Source organism: Mandrillus leucophaeus, unplaced genomic scaffold, assembly GCF_000951045.1.
Source record: "Mandrillus leucophaeus isolate KB7577 unplaced genomic scaffold, Mleu.le_1.0 Scaffold60, whole genome shotgun sequence".
NCBI classification, from domain to species: Eukaryota; Metazoa; Chordata; class Mammalia; order Primates; family Cercopithecidae; genus Mandrillus; species Mandrillus leucophaeus.
Genome location: NW_012106475.1, coordinates 5,105,963 through 5,120,388, shown reverse-complemented (window position 1 = coordinate 5,120,388; position 14,426 = coordinate 5,105,963). Strand labels below are relative to the sequence as shown.

At 40.0% G+C, this 14,426-nt stretch overlaps 1 protein-coding gene and 1 long non-coding RNA gene across 2 annotated transcripts in view; one reads left to right on the top strand and one right to left on the bottom strand.

Moving 5' to 3' along the window:
• The window catches only part of FRMD6 (FERM domain containing 6), a 257,129-nt gene that overhangs the window by 95,349 nt on the left and 147,354 nt on the right, over positions 1-14,426 (top strand). The window lies entirely within an intron of this gene.
• Positions 1-14,426, bottom strand: part of LOC105553608 — a 55,737-nt gene that overhangs the window by 25,206 nt on the left and 16,105 nt on the right. The window contains exon 2 of the long non-coding RNA XR_001008181.1: positions 11,877-11,988. This is a non-coding gene — a long non-coding RNA (uncharacterized LOC105553608). The remainder of the gene's footprint in view (positions 1-11,876; positions 11,989-14,426) is intronic.

Genomic DNA, 14,426 nt, shown 5'->3' with positions numbered 1-14,426 from the left:
CTAGTACAGTCTATTAGTATCTTCATTTTATAAATGAGGAAACTGAGTCTAAGAGACTCTGATACCTACTTGTCAAGAAATATGTATGATTTGGAGAAGAAATCAGCATGTCTTTGCAAACAGTTATATATGATTAGGAAATCTCATTCTAGCATAAGTTGAAATATTTCATAGCATATGCTGGAAAGGTACAGTTACATCTATGACATATTGCCCTGTACATGGCTTTGGTGAGAGAAGGGAGACAGAGAGAAAGGGGATTCTTAGAGGGGAGGTATGTAAAACATTAGGATTAAACAAGTGTCCAATAAACAAGAGATTTCTGAGTTTGAATTAGTGACACAGAAAAATGAGAAACATCTGGAATCTGTTCTTCTTTTGCCAGTCAGAAACACAGTTTTGAGTTCCTTTGTTGAATCATTTACTTTGTAAAGACTTATTAAAAATGAATGCCTAAGGTGGTTGAAAAGGGAGCATATTGAATTCAGAAGGCCAAGGCCTTTAAGGGAATCATTTCAAAGAGCTTTTACTTTCCATCAGCTAAGCTTAATGCTGTCTCCTCAAACTAGTCCTTTTGTTCTATTTCAATACATACTTGAAGAGTCAGAGGCTTATAGACCCACTTGAAATTTAACAGTAAATTTTTGGAGAGAGAGAGAAGACTAATCTTCACATTCTTAGGTTTTATCACATGATGCTTTCATAGACAACACTTTCCCCGCCCCACCCCTACTCACAAAAATCATCTGAGAGAAGGGGATCTATCTAGACAATGGTCCTTCAGACACAGCTGAGATATAGAAATGAGGTTGTTTTCTTTGTTCATTTTGGGAGAAGACTCAGTTGCCCTTGATAGTCCTATGATAGGCTTCTAGCTAAGATAGACTATGGAGGATAAAGGGGGTTATGCATCACTTAAATCCCACTTTGTCCTCAGTCAGTGCTTTCAAATGCCCTTGCTGGGTCCCATAACTAGCCACTTACTGGAAGGAAAGCAGGGGTTACAGGCCAATAAGGTGACCTGGTGTTGAAATTCTGAGAAGACCACTGACATTTCAATGCCTGTCTGGCCCTGTTATCACCTCTTATGCCAATGTGAGACCAAGGAGCAGGAGAGAGAGACGGGGGAGGAAAGAAAGGTGAAAAGGGACAGAGGAAATTTCTTAAGGTGAAATAGATATTCCAGGAATACACTCCTCCCTCATCCATTTGCTACTTTTCTTTAGTACTTTACAAGAAAGTAAATATTGTGAGGAACCAGATCTCAGGGAAGGCATAGAAAGGAATCCTACATTAGGCTGAAGCAGTATTTATGATGCTCTGCTGGCATACTGAATTCTTAGGATGCTACTGTGGAGTCAACATCACGCTGGTCTTTTGTATTCAAGTTATGGTGATGAAGATAGTCCCTGCGTCCCAAATCTCTATGTCCAAGTTATTAAATTCAGGAGACTGGACACTTACCTTAAATGTAGCAAGGTAGGAGGCAGAGGACTACTTACCAAGACCATCATTTGCATAAAGGAGTCAAAGAATCACCATGTATCAGTCAGACCACAGGACTGGTTGTCTCTCTAACCAAGGAACCTGATGCTATTAATACAATGACAACTAGGGATATTTAGGAAAAGAAATAAGGCAAGATTGCTTTTTAGGAGGCATTCCCAGAATCCCAAAATAATTAGTTATTACTAAATTCATCACCCTCTTCAACCTATTTTTTTATTTTCTGTGAAGCTTCTCTTGGGTAACAGTTTTCATAGAATTACTAGTCACAGGGTGACTTCATGCTTCCTTTTATTTGTGCTAAAGCCATCTTTGATTAACCCTCAGGAAGGTCTTCGTGTGCTTGCCCTGGCAGCCCTGCCCAGCTCTTATGGTTTTGTAAACATCAGTCCTCTCTGCCCTTAGCCACCACCTTTTCAGAGTGAAGGGTGCAATAGGCTCTCCCTCTCATTGCTCAGCCTTTCTAGTCTCTTCTGATTGTGCCCTGGAATTTATTGGACTGTTGTCTTCCAAGCATAAATCAGGGCACATCCAAAAATAAAATCTAAATATCCACGGAGCCTTTAAAGCTACCCTGATAAGAAGTCTTCTTTTTTGAGATTTATTTTCATTTTGAATTATTAAAATACAATATAAGTGTCCATCAACAGACAAATGGATAAAGAAAATGTGGTACATATGCACGACGGAGTACTATTGAGCCATAAAAAAAGAATGAGATCCTGTCATTTGCAACAACATGGACAGAACTTGAGGACATTATGTTAAGTAAAACAAGCCAGGCACAGGAAGACAAACTTCACATGTCCTCACTCATTTATGGGAGCTAAAAATTAAAACAATTGAATTCATGGATATAGAGAGTAGAATGATGGTTACCAGAGGCTGGGAAGGGTAGTGGGTGGGGTGGGGGAAGTGGGAATGGTTAATGGGTACAAAAATATATAGTTAGATAGAATGAATAAGATCTAATATTTGATACTACAACAGGGTGATTCTGATCAACAATGATTTATTGTACACTTTAAAATAATTAAAAGAATATAATTGGATTGTTTGTAACACAAAGAAAGTATAAATGCTTGAGACAATGAATGCCCCATTTACCCTGGTGTGATGATTACACATTGCATGCCTGTATCAAAATATCTTATGTGCCCTATAAATACATACACCTAGTATGTACCCATAAAAATTAAGCATCAAATAAGAAATTTAAAAAATGATAAGAAATACAAAGTAAATATGTTGCTGTCATGTAAGACCAATTTGACCTTTTTTTATCACAGCATGGGGCCTATTGGAAGACCGCTTTTATGCCTAGAGAGATGATGCCCCACCAGTCACTCAAAATGGCTACTAGGAACATTATCAATCCTCTTTCATTGCTGAGAATGGCTTAAATTTGAATTTTAAGATTCAATTTGTTATTTAATTTTAAAATATGGCTTACATTTTAACTTTAAGATCCAGAGGCAGTCTGAATTAAAAATTGGGGAGAAAGGTATTAAGGCAGATAAGTAATTCCAACTTATCTATCAACATGAAATAACCTTTACAAAGATAGGCTGTGAATATAAAGAGAGCCTCGTCTGCGCTCCCGGAACATCAGGCCTTTGGGTCTTGCATCAGTGGAGGGGGCCACCTGGCTCTGACTTTCTCCTGCAGATGCAGGTGCTCCTTGGTTGAGGGGAGTGGAAATTCCCTTCTGGGGTCTCCCTAGGTAAGGCCATTAGAAAGTGTCAGAGGAGTGTGTGTGACTGTTTTCTGTTTTTGTGAGATATTGCAGAACTTTAAGTCTGCTGCTCATAAATATTTTCTTTTTGAAATCTTTAGAGATTCTTTTCTTCTTCGTTACAATGGCAGGAATACAGAGATTCCTCATGATTTCTTAATGGGATTCAGCTGCCTATGCTGCAGTGCTTTCAGCTGTATTTGAGAATGCGCTATGTTTCTGCCTTGTTTTACATTTACAGATGGCTGGAACTCTCCCTGTCTCTTTTTCTCTCTGGTCATGACCAGCAAGAGCTCATGGGCCATGAGCTGCATCTTTATAAACATGAACCGATTAGCAGGTATTCCCAAATGGGACAAATGCTTCCTTATTGCAGACAGTCTCTAGTATAGTACCACATTCTTTGAGGAAGTAAGTGGAGACCACATCAACACCAGGCTACTGGCAGCAAATGCTTATAGCCGGGAGCCAGAATAGAGCAAGTCCAGCCTGAGCCTGTGGTCGGCAGTGGAGGAAAAGAGCAGACTGCAGACCTGAGGCAAAGGGCAGCCTGAACAACCAAGAACCAGAGCAGCCCTGGCACCTGACACCCAGGAGAGTGGGCCACAGGAAGAGGATCTGAGACAAGAGCCCACAGAGTCTGCAGGAACCAGAGGCACAAGGCACGAGGAATCACAAAGCAAACTTAAGTGCCAACATCAAAGAAGACATTCTCACCCCATTTCCTGTTTCTGGGTTTCTCTACATTCCTATAGCCTTACAGACTGTAAGCCCAGTATGGTGGGAACAGGGAATTGAAGTGGAAAGCACAGACCAGGGGATCTGATGGGTCTCTTAGATCCCCTGGTAGGGCATGACAACATAGAGAAAGAAGAATCCTTTAAAAGCATTCAACATAACTAGTTTGCCCAGGCAGTTCATGAAGACTGAAACCTCCTCTGTCTTCTGAACTTGGGCATGCCTATCTCATCTCTTCTTTTGAAGCAGAATGCTTTAAATTTTTCTTTTTATCCTGTGAACTTCAGCATGTTGCCTCCTTCTGTGACAGAGCTTCTCTTTTGGTCCTCCATGAGTGGATATCACCTTGTACTCCCCTTCACCCCTAAGCTCATGTTCTTCATCTTTTCTTTGACCCTCAGCATGTTATCCCTTGACTCATTCTTCAGTGTTTTCATGTCTATCATCTGCAAAATCTTTTCTGTCTTCATAGTACTTAGGAGACCAGATATACGCACTCTGGGGACAGGAACCCCTCAATATCAAATTAGCCACTTGGGTCATCTTGTCTGGCACGTTGCATAAATGGTGTATGGAAGACAGGTCCTCCTCCCAATTTTGTTTTCCACTGGTCACATGATGTTAGACAAGTCTCTTTCTCTCCTTGTGCCTCTCCTGTCTAATGCAATGAGTTGTAAGAATCAGGTGACATAATAGAGGGGAGAGGATTATACATTTTAAAGCACTATGCAAATGTAAGGTGTTGTTACAATAAAATATGGATCATGGCTTATGTTGGGGTGGGGCTGAGCCTCCTTCAGTCATTCTTTCTTCTTGTTTGTGTAACCTCTGGTGAAATTTTAATAACTGTTGCAAGGCATAGGTTTCAGCACATTCTTTGTTTCTTCTGTTGGTATTCGCAAGGCAGTCACATCTGCCATGAACTAGTCCTTCTCAGAAGGGAGTGGGTGGGAAGACATGTAGCTAAAAAGGGCTTAGGAGCCCTGAGACATCTTAAATAGGGGTCATTTAACTACCCCAATAAAAAAAAAAAAAGAATAGCAAAAATATCACCAAACTCATGGCACAAACAGCCAGTAGCTGAGCACTATGGTTCTTACCATTTGAAATTTCCATTCAACCATGTTTCATCTCCAGCCACATCATCATGATCATCAAATTTAGCTGAATTACTAGTTCAATGAAGACTCAGTGTATAGTTTTGTATATCAGATATGTGCCAAGCCCCATGCTAAGTATACAGCCTTGAGTAATTCACAGATTCTTCCATAAGAAACTCACATACAAATAAACACACACATAAAAATAAACAATGTTAATGTGATCATTGCTGTAGATCTGGATAATTGCTACATTTAAAGTACTATGACAGTACCTAGGATGGAGCAACTAACTCTGCCGTGGAAAGTAGGAGAGGAGGTAACATGTGACCTGGCCCTTCAAAGATGAACAGAAGTTGGTCAGAAAGTGAGTATAGAGTTATACTCACTGTGTATATAGGCTCTGGGGCCAGCCAACCTAGCTCAAATCCTAGCTCTGCCATTTCTTTTTTCTTTTTTTTTAATACTTTAAGTTCTGGGATACATGTGCAGAACGTGCAGGTTTGTTACATAGGTATACACGTGCCTCTGCTATTTCTTAACTATGTAACTTGGCTAGTTACTTGATCTTTTGTTGCCTCAATTTCTTCATCTCTACAACAGGCATTATACCAATAGGGCCTACTCACAGGTTATCATGAGCAGAAATGAGTTCAGGCATGTAAAGCACTCCTAATAGTTCCTATCCTATGGTTAATCACTCAATAAACAGAAGCCATCAGTGTTGTTATTATTGTTCTTTGCCAAGTCAACAAGCAGGAAGGAAATTCCTGGAACTCTTAGAGACCTGGTCTCTGAATTTAAGAGACTGATAATAGCATCATTATCATTATGAATAACAGTAAAGCTACCATTGACGCCAGGCACTGGATTCTTGACATATGTGATTTCACTTGGTTTTCATAATAATCCTGAGAGTCAAAAAACTTACACTGAAATATAAATAACACCACAAAGAATATAAAGTAAGTGAAAAATAAGTGGCACAAAGTGGCCACTGAATGAAATAGAATTACATAAGAAGAAATATTTACCATCTAAGTAATGAGGCAAAAGTCAAAAGGATTCCAAAGTGGTAGGTTTAACCCAAAGGAGGTCCGAGGCATTTTTGTTTGTGTATTTTCGTTTTTGTTTCTGTGCATGTTCATTGCCTCTAAGCAGAGCATGCCCTTTCCTATTTGCTCGGTTCTCACCACTTGTGTGATACCCAGCCCTGAAAACACTTGAGTATTGAAGTTTGTGACATGCAGACAAGTTTCTAGAACTTGAGTTTTGCAAATGCTTGCATTTGTTGAATGATGTTTTTTGTGCCAGGAACTATGCTGGGTACTTTCAGACACATGATCTGTGTAACATCCTGAATAAGATATATGATCCCCAGTTTATAGATGAGGAAACTGAGGCTTGAAGAGGGCAAGACTAAAAAGAAAAACAAGATCAGAGGAACCCAAGCAGGGAGGTACATATCATGTTCTGCAATCCATTTGACCAGAGAAGAGGACCCATGCATGGGGAATAGTATGAGTTTGGGTGGAAGAAGTTAATTGACCTTGAAGGCCAGACTTAGGAATATGAATGTGGCTGTGGGAAGGTAATACATGATAGGTTTCCTTTTCTTCTTTACAGCTTTATGAAAACTCACCCACAGCAAACATATAGGCTGGCACAAGGTTTGCTCTAAAGAGGAAGAGATGCTAGGTGGGGCTGAAGATGTATCACTTCCCTTTGGAGAGTGCCCTGCCACAGGCAGGGACAATCTTTCATCTCTCATAAAGGAAAACATAAGGGAGGAGGCACCTTCCAGTAAATATCCTCAGCTGAGTTTTCATATTATATAAAATATATTCAAGGAAACAACCACCCAATTTCTCTCCCTGGATTCCAAGCCTTTGGATATAACTAATATTTAAGTTTTACATTGCAGAGTGCCCTCACAATAAAGAACAATTTCTTTAACCTTTGATCCCAAGATTGTTTTTATAATATTGCTCCTGTTTATCTCTCTATCCTCACCTCACTTCACTCCCACAGTCTACCCCAGCTGTGCCGATCCCACGGCTGTTCCTGAAAGCACCAAATTTTCTCCAAGAAAATTGATCAGACCAATGACACCCCCTCATATCCATAATGCCTTGCACTTACTTCTAGGATATAACTTCTCACCAATAATGTGTTTATTTGTTTCCGTTAGATGATAGCTCCGTGAAAGTAGGGATTCTGTCCGGTTCTTTGTTGAATACCCTGCATTTAACACATTCCAGCACATAGTCAATGCTCAAGAACAATTTGTCAAATGATTCAGTGAGAGAAGACATGCTATGATTCTCTGCTCCTTGCTCATTGTTGAATCCTGCTTTTCAACTTGCCAGTGTATTCCTCCTCTCTCACTGTTCACCTGACCCTAGACCTCTCTCCCCTTGCAACTTGATCTTTGATTTCCAGGTCCCTCTCCAGATCTGACATATTCTCTGCCCCATTTACAATCTGACACATGCACACACTCACCACCACTAAAAACAACAAAACTGTCTTCTCTCTCTTTCTTGGGCTCATCCTTTACCGAAAACCATTGTTATCTGCTAGAGCTCCACTGTTACCCATGAAATGTTCTGGGGACTCACATATCCCCCATTTCCCTCTCATACCCAACAATGACATTTGAATGGACTAGACTGGAGAAAGAGACAGGGAGGGAAGCCCTAACAACATCCTGATTTTGTGGCATTGTTGTTAGAAGTTTCTGAAGCAAAGGGGAAGTTGTGTGCACCATGTGTGTGTATTTTTGTGATCTGTCAACCCATAGCTGGGGAGTATCTGGTTAACTCTTGTGGAATGAACAACCTGGGAGGAATGCGGACACCTGCCCTGCTTATTGGAAATGGACAGGCTCTGGATGGGCCATCCCAGCTGTAGGGGCACAGGAGGAATTCTGCCCAGCAGGCTCAACCTGGAAGTCCAGTATCAGCAATAATAATTTAGTAGCATAATTACAAACACCTATGAGCACTCCCTATGTCACTGTGCTAAGTGCTTTACATAGATTATCTCAATTATTTCTTACATTAACGCTATAGGGTAGGAGCTCTTATGATTCCCACTTTACAACTAAGGAAAATGAGGCACAGAGAAGTTAAATAGTTTGCACAAGATCACACATTAAGTGATAGAGCCAGAATTTGAACCCAAGAACTGCAACATCAGAACCCTACCCAATATAGAATGGTTCAAAATAGACACCCTTTGATTTTTGAGAGTTAGAATGTGGAAGCATCACAAAAAAGCAACACAATTTTTTCTGTAATATAACCCTCACAGACTGAGGCAAATGAAAGAATCAGGGGTTCTTCAGGACTATATAATGGGTAAAGAGGAAAGATAGTTAAAAGTATTTCTCAACGTGTTACACTTTCAGCAATTTATCAATTTGTAAATGTATTTCATTACAAATATAGGGAGAATGAGGGAGCACAGTGCTGTCATGCACTGTACTGGATCTGTAACTGTTCCTGTGAATTGTGCAGTGTACAGCCTGCTCAACTTTACATGGTAGCCCAAAAATGCAGGCTTCTTTATATCCATAAATTAATATAGGAACTAAATGAAGACCCATTACTAGAGCTTGAGCTAGTATGGCCTTAAAAAATTAAATAAAAGAGAAAAGATGTGGAAATGATAGACTGGCCGCCACGGTACCATAGAAAGCAGATATATTCACCAATGTGGCCCCAGAGTCTTTCTGCAGCCTCCTCTGCCAAGATGCGTTTCCGTTCAACTATACTAATATCATGTAATCTGCCCCCATTCCCCACACATGCATCTGCCCACACTTCCCACACTGTACAAATGCTTCTATCTCATCCTCAGTCTCTCCCCCATCTTTCTTTATCCACTACCTCCTCTCCTTCAAGACCTAGACATTCATCCATGCCTCATTCATACATTCATTCAACAAACATTTCTGGAGCACTTGAGGTAGATTCAGAAGTGACCAAGATGAGTAAGGCAGTTCCCCACTCTCAAGTTTCTAACAATCTAGAGGGAAAATTAAACAAAGTGAGTGCTCTCCAAGAAGTTTTATAATCATTCTCCTTCTCTTTCTTCCCAAGCTAGAAGAAATTCTTATCTTTTGGAGGCATTTACAGTGCTTATCCTTATCAGCCAAGTACCAATTCAAAAGACTTAAAGCAAAACAAATACATGGTGGAGAAACATAGAAAATATTTTGAAAACTATAAATCACTAAGTTTATATGTCTTTATCTATTCTTGGTTCATTTTGTGAAGAGGCAGTAAAATGCTAAGTTAAAGCTCAGTTGATTTTCTCCAGATCCTTGCCGAATTCTTGGCATCACATTCTACCATGTTTCCAGGAGTCAGTGTCTAAGCAGTGCTGGTGAAAAGCTCAGTTGAGCAAAAGAACTTTATGTTTTATTCTAACCTGGAAATGCTTCCCCTACCCCCATTAAATCTGTGGAGCTTGAATCAGACAGCTATATATAGGGTGAAAATAGTGTCATCCCCAAAGAGTAGCAAATCATCATAAGGGAACCACAATAGGTGAAAGACTTTGAAAAAAATCCTCTGTTGTGAATATTAAATCCCAGCTGTCCATGCATGTTCCATTTTGAGACAAAAAGGGCTTATCTTTTATCTTAGTAGACTGTAAGCTCCTTTAGAATAGGACGTGTCTTATTTATTTCTCTAGCCCAAGCTCCTAGCATAGGGCTCAATAAATATTTGTGAAGACATCATCCATACCGACTAAAGTGGAAGTCTATGCTATTTTCTAATAGCTTGTCATGCTCCCTAGTGTTCTAGAGAAAGAGCCACTAGAGTTTGTTTCTGTTTTGTTTGTTTATGTGGGGAAGGGCAGAAGGAGAATTTTTTTGCTTTGTTTCTGAGATGTGTCCTAATCCAGTAGCGATCAGGATGAGAGCAATGACTTGTCCGTCAGGATAGTCCATCATCCCACTTAATGAGGAAAGATATTGGATGATATTATCTTGCTTGAGTTCATCACTCAAGAAAATAATTGCACACTCAGCTTTAGTCCACATTACTTTGGAGTTTTGCTGTATTTTCACCTCCGGCATTGTAACCACACCATTTTATGGCTCCAGACCCACCATGGTGTCCAAAGGCTATGCAGAATCATTAGGAAGCTACCAGCCTTCCCACTAGCCCACACTGCTGCTGCAGTATGCATTTGTCTGGATCACCGGTGAGATCAACTTGCAAACAGGAACTGGCTTATGAAGCCATGGTTGCTCTGAGAAACATAATGGTCATCTCACTACCAGTGGAATGTAATATTTGATGTCATGACACCCTTCCCGTCCAACTTGGCATTGGCAGTTGGTTTGACTTGGTGGTGAGAAGTACAACAAAACAATGAGAAATTTTCCTTCCAGAGCACTTCTTAAGGGAGCTTGGTTGCTTTATTGGAAATTCATACTGCTTAGCTTTCATGAAATGCCCCTTTGGTACATTAGTGAGAAAGTTCAAGGCAAAATAAACACATTTCATCTTGACCATATTTGGAACTCACAATATAAAGGAGTCAAAAGGTAAGATGATGAAATAAGAATATTTTATCATTTTATTCCACACATAGTTTTTACTTTCTCCCCTTTCCTGCAATAACTGCCTCAACATGATGGCACTCATATGCATTTTCAAGAGATTTTCATTTTATTATGTATTGAATTATATAAAGTAGTGTCAGTAAATCCATTAGAAATTCTCATTCCCAACTCTTAGAATTCAGCTGTAAAGAGTCAGAAAGAAACTAAGACATTAAGGAGAAGCCAGTGACTGCAGCTGCAAGGTCTTTATTATGTCTGTTTGTGTCATAATTCTCTTTATTTGCCGAACTAAAATGGCTTAAAGTTGCGGTGCACCAGGTAAGGCCTCCCTTACTGTCTTCAGGTGTTTGTTTAGAATAGGTTTGTTTGTTTAGGAATAGCTGCTGTGATGCTTTGAATTCCCTTGCCAGGACATGAAACCATAGAAAATAGTGAAGATCCTTGCTGTTTACTTGGGGAGACATTATCTACATGCACGAAACAATTTAATTCTTAAGATTTATTTAAAATATGTGAAGTGTGGTTGCAATAATAATAATAGACGATATTTACAGAGCACTTACTATGTACCTGGAGCTCTTCCATGTGTTTTACATACATTAACACATATATTAAACTTCACAACAATCTTGCCAAGTAGCCACTCTTACAATCCATTTTACACAGGGTGAAACTGAGGCATAGAAAGGTTAACTAACCAGCAGCTCGTAAGTAGCAGAGCTAGGATTTGACTCCAGGCAGTCTGGTTCCAGGGCCCAGGCTCTTTGGCTACCATGTGTATATACTTTCTGAAGAATTACAATGGTGCAGCCTGGAGTCACTCAGGAAAGCTGTCAGTGGAAGACATGGTTCTGGTGCAGAACCTTAATGATGGCCTAAGGTTTTGGCTGTGAAGAGGATGGAATTGGACTTTTTAGGAAGCATGAGTAGCAGAAAGAGAAGCTGGGGTTTAGAAATGAATAAGACATGACAGGGGAGAAATGGCTATCTTGTAAAATGGTGTGAGAAAATTTTTATATAGAGCCTTGAGCACCAGGTTTAAAGTTTGAAACAGAAATCATAGGCAGGTATACAAGCAAGGAATTCATTCATTCGTACATTCATATACTTAAAACACTAGAAGGACCTTAGAGAGCATCAATGTCAACTCCTCCTTTTGTATTTGTAGAATCTAAAGATCTAGAGGGTTGAAATGACTCCCAGCGTCACTTACCTAGTGGCAGCACTAGAATAGAGCATAACTCTTCTGATTCATCATTTAAGCTTTAAGGCTATTTCCAGTGTTCCAGGACACTCTGAAAGATTCTCCTGGCATTTGGTTCAGCCTGGAAGGGAGAGACAAGAGGCAAGGTGACCTGTGAGGCATTATTGCAAAATCCAAGTGAAGTACAAGAGGTACACTGGGCTCAGTGAAAATAGAATATTCCAGAGAGGATTGAGAAAGCATGATAGGATATCAATAATAAAGGAACTAAGTTGCCTCCAAGCTGACATAGCTTTGGCAGAAATAGGGAAATTGGTCAGTGGTACCACTTGGGCATAGACAGCATCAGTTCAGGTTTGGTACCTGTGAGAGGGAGTTGGCTTTATTATAATCACTTCTGTGTGGTACCTTCTATAACATGATGATCACATTCCAAGGCCCTTTGCAATTTTTCCATTAAGCAGTTGACACCATCATCAGTGTGTGAGCAAGTCCTTGTCAACAGAGATGGAATTTAACACAGTGTGGCTTTAATATCCATTAGGATGCATCCCGGTCTCTCCTTTTCTTAGTTTCTTTCGCTGCCAATCAGCCTCATATGTGTTCACTTTCCTCAGAGTCTGTAAATTATAGTGGTAAAGGGTATAAGCTCTGAAGGCAAATGGCCTAAATTTGAATTCTGGTTCTACAACACTTGTGTGACTTGGGCAAATTTCATTCTTTTTAGAATTAATTCTTTGTGGCTCAGTTTCCTCATTCATAAAAAGATATCGTGATCAGTACTTATCTTCTAGCAAGAATGTGAATATTAAATGAGTTAACATACATAAAGCCTCTGGAATGATCCTTGCATGTAGTGAACACTCAATACGCAGAAGCTGTCATTGTTGCCATCCTATCATTCCCCTTTGCTGCATTATAGTTTCAGGGTGTTTTTTCTCTAGGACAGCCTGGCAAGATGGAGTTCTTCCTTTCCACTGGGCACCCTGTTCCTGTGACTGCTGTTGTAACATTAGCATGTTATGTTCTCTCCTAGAAGCCCCTCCTGTTTCTCCAGCAAAGCTATCCTAGGCCCCCAGTTCCTCACCACATCTGAGTCTCCCGAGTAAACCGTCTTTCACCTTCATACATATGCACATACGACTTAAATTTGTCCCAGGGGAGGGAGGGAGTGACCCCTTTCTCCTTGCTCACAACCTGAAATTGTTATCAGGCTACAATTTAAGTGTTTACCCAATTTAAGTGCTTGCAATTAGTGTTTACCCAAGAACTCTCAGATTTAGCAGATCCTAAATTCTCTGCTTCTGAAGCAAGACCGAGAAGGGAGTAAAAGCAAAAACTTGAGAGGCACCTGGACCCAGGTTCAAATCCAGGTTTCACATTTATTAACTATGTGACTTTAGATCAAATAACACCTGAGTCTTGGTTTCCTCATCTATAAGATAGGAATACCTATCTTGCATGTTGTAAGGATTAAAGATTATAAGCTTTATAAAATAGGTAATTTTTAACCCCTCACCGAATTCCCACCCTCTCACCTTTCATAGTCTCCAATATCTATTATTTCACTCTGTATGTTCATGTACACCCATTAATTACCTTCCACTCATAAGTAAGAATATGCGATATTTGACTTCCTGTTTCTGAGTCCTTTCACGTAGGATAATGGCCTCCAGTTCCATCCATGTTGCTGCAAAATACATTATTTTAGATTCTTTTTGTGGCTGAATAGTATGCCATGGTGCATATATATGTATACATAATATATATAATATGTATATATAATATACATATATATATATTTCTCAGTAGAGGCAGCTCTGATGGCTTCCATTTGGCCTTTCCTACCATAATAGCCCTCATCCTACCAGTTAGGGAGCTACTGTGGGGATTCTACTAGCTGCTAAATATGTCTATGCCAATTATGCTTTCTGGCACTGGGGAAATGACCACAGGATGAGTCCAGGGACCCACTGGACCCATCGTAAGTCAGACTTGAGTTAAAACTCCATTAATTCCCTGACCTCCATAAGCCCCTACTTTAACTGGAGGACCACAATGACATTTTGGGTCCCCTGGAATCAATGTCAGCTCAGAGCCAGTGCCAGTAGTCTCCGAAATGTCTGATCATCTCTCTTTCACCAACCCACAGTTACCCTGGTAAAAAGACCAGAGGTCTCATTGGGGAAGGACAGAAGAAAGATTTGCTGCAGAAATTGTTGGTAACATGGTGGGGTCCTTCCTCAAGGGGATCTGGCCTTCCTTTCATTAAAGGGGTTCTGGGTCTGTAAACTGGTTCAAGTCTTGACATTGATTGAGGGCCCATAATTCTTGTTTTTATAATTCAAATTAGCCTTTTGTCCATTTGACCTAGAAGTTTTCTCTTTATATAAATTAAATAGGAATACAGAAGGCTTCCTATCAATTTCACTTCTAGGAACACTGTCATTAATTAGCCAGTGCCAGAGCTCTACATGAGTCAGACTATTCTGATTGCCACGTTGCCTCTTCTGTCCACTATGGTAGCTATGCCCACCTTGTCTTTAATGGTTGAGTGCT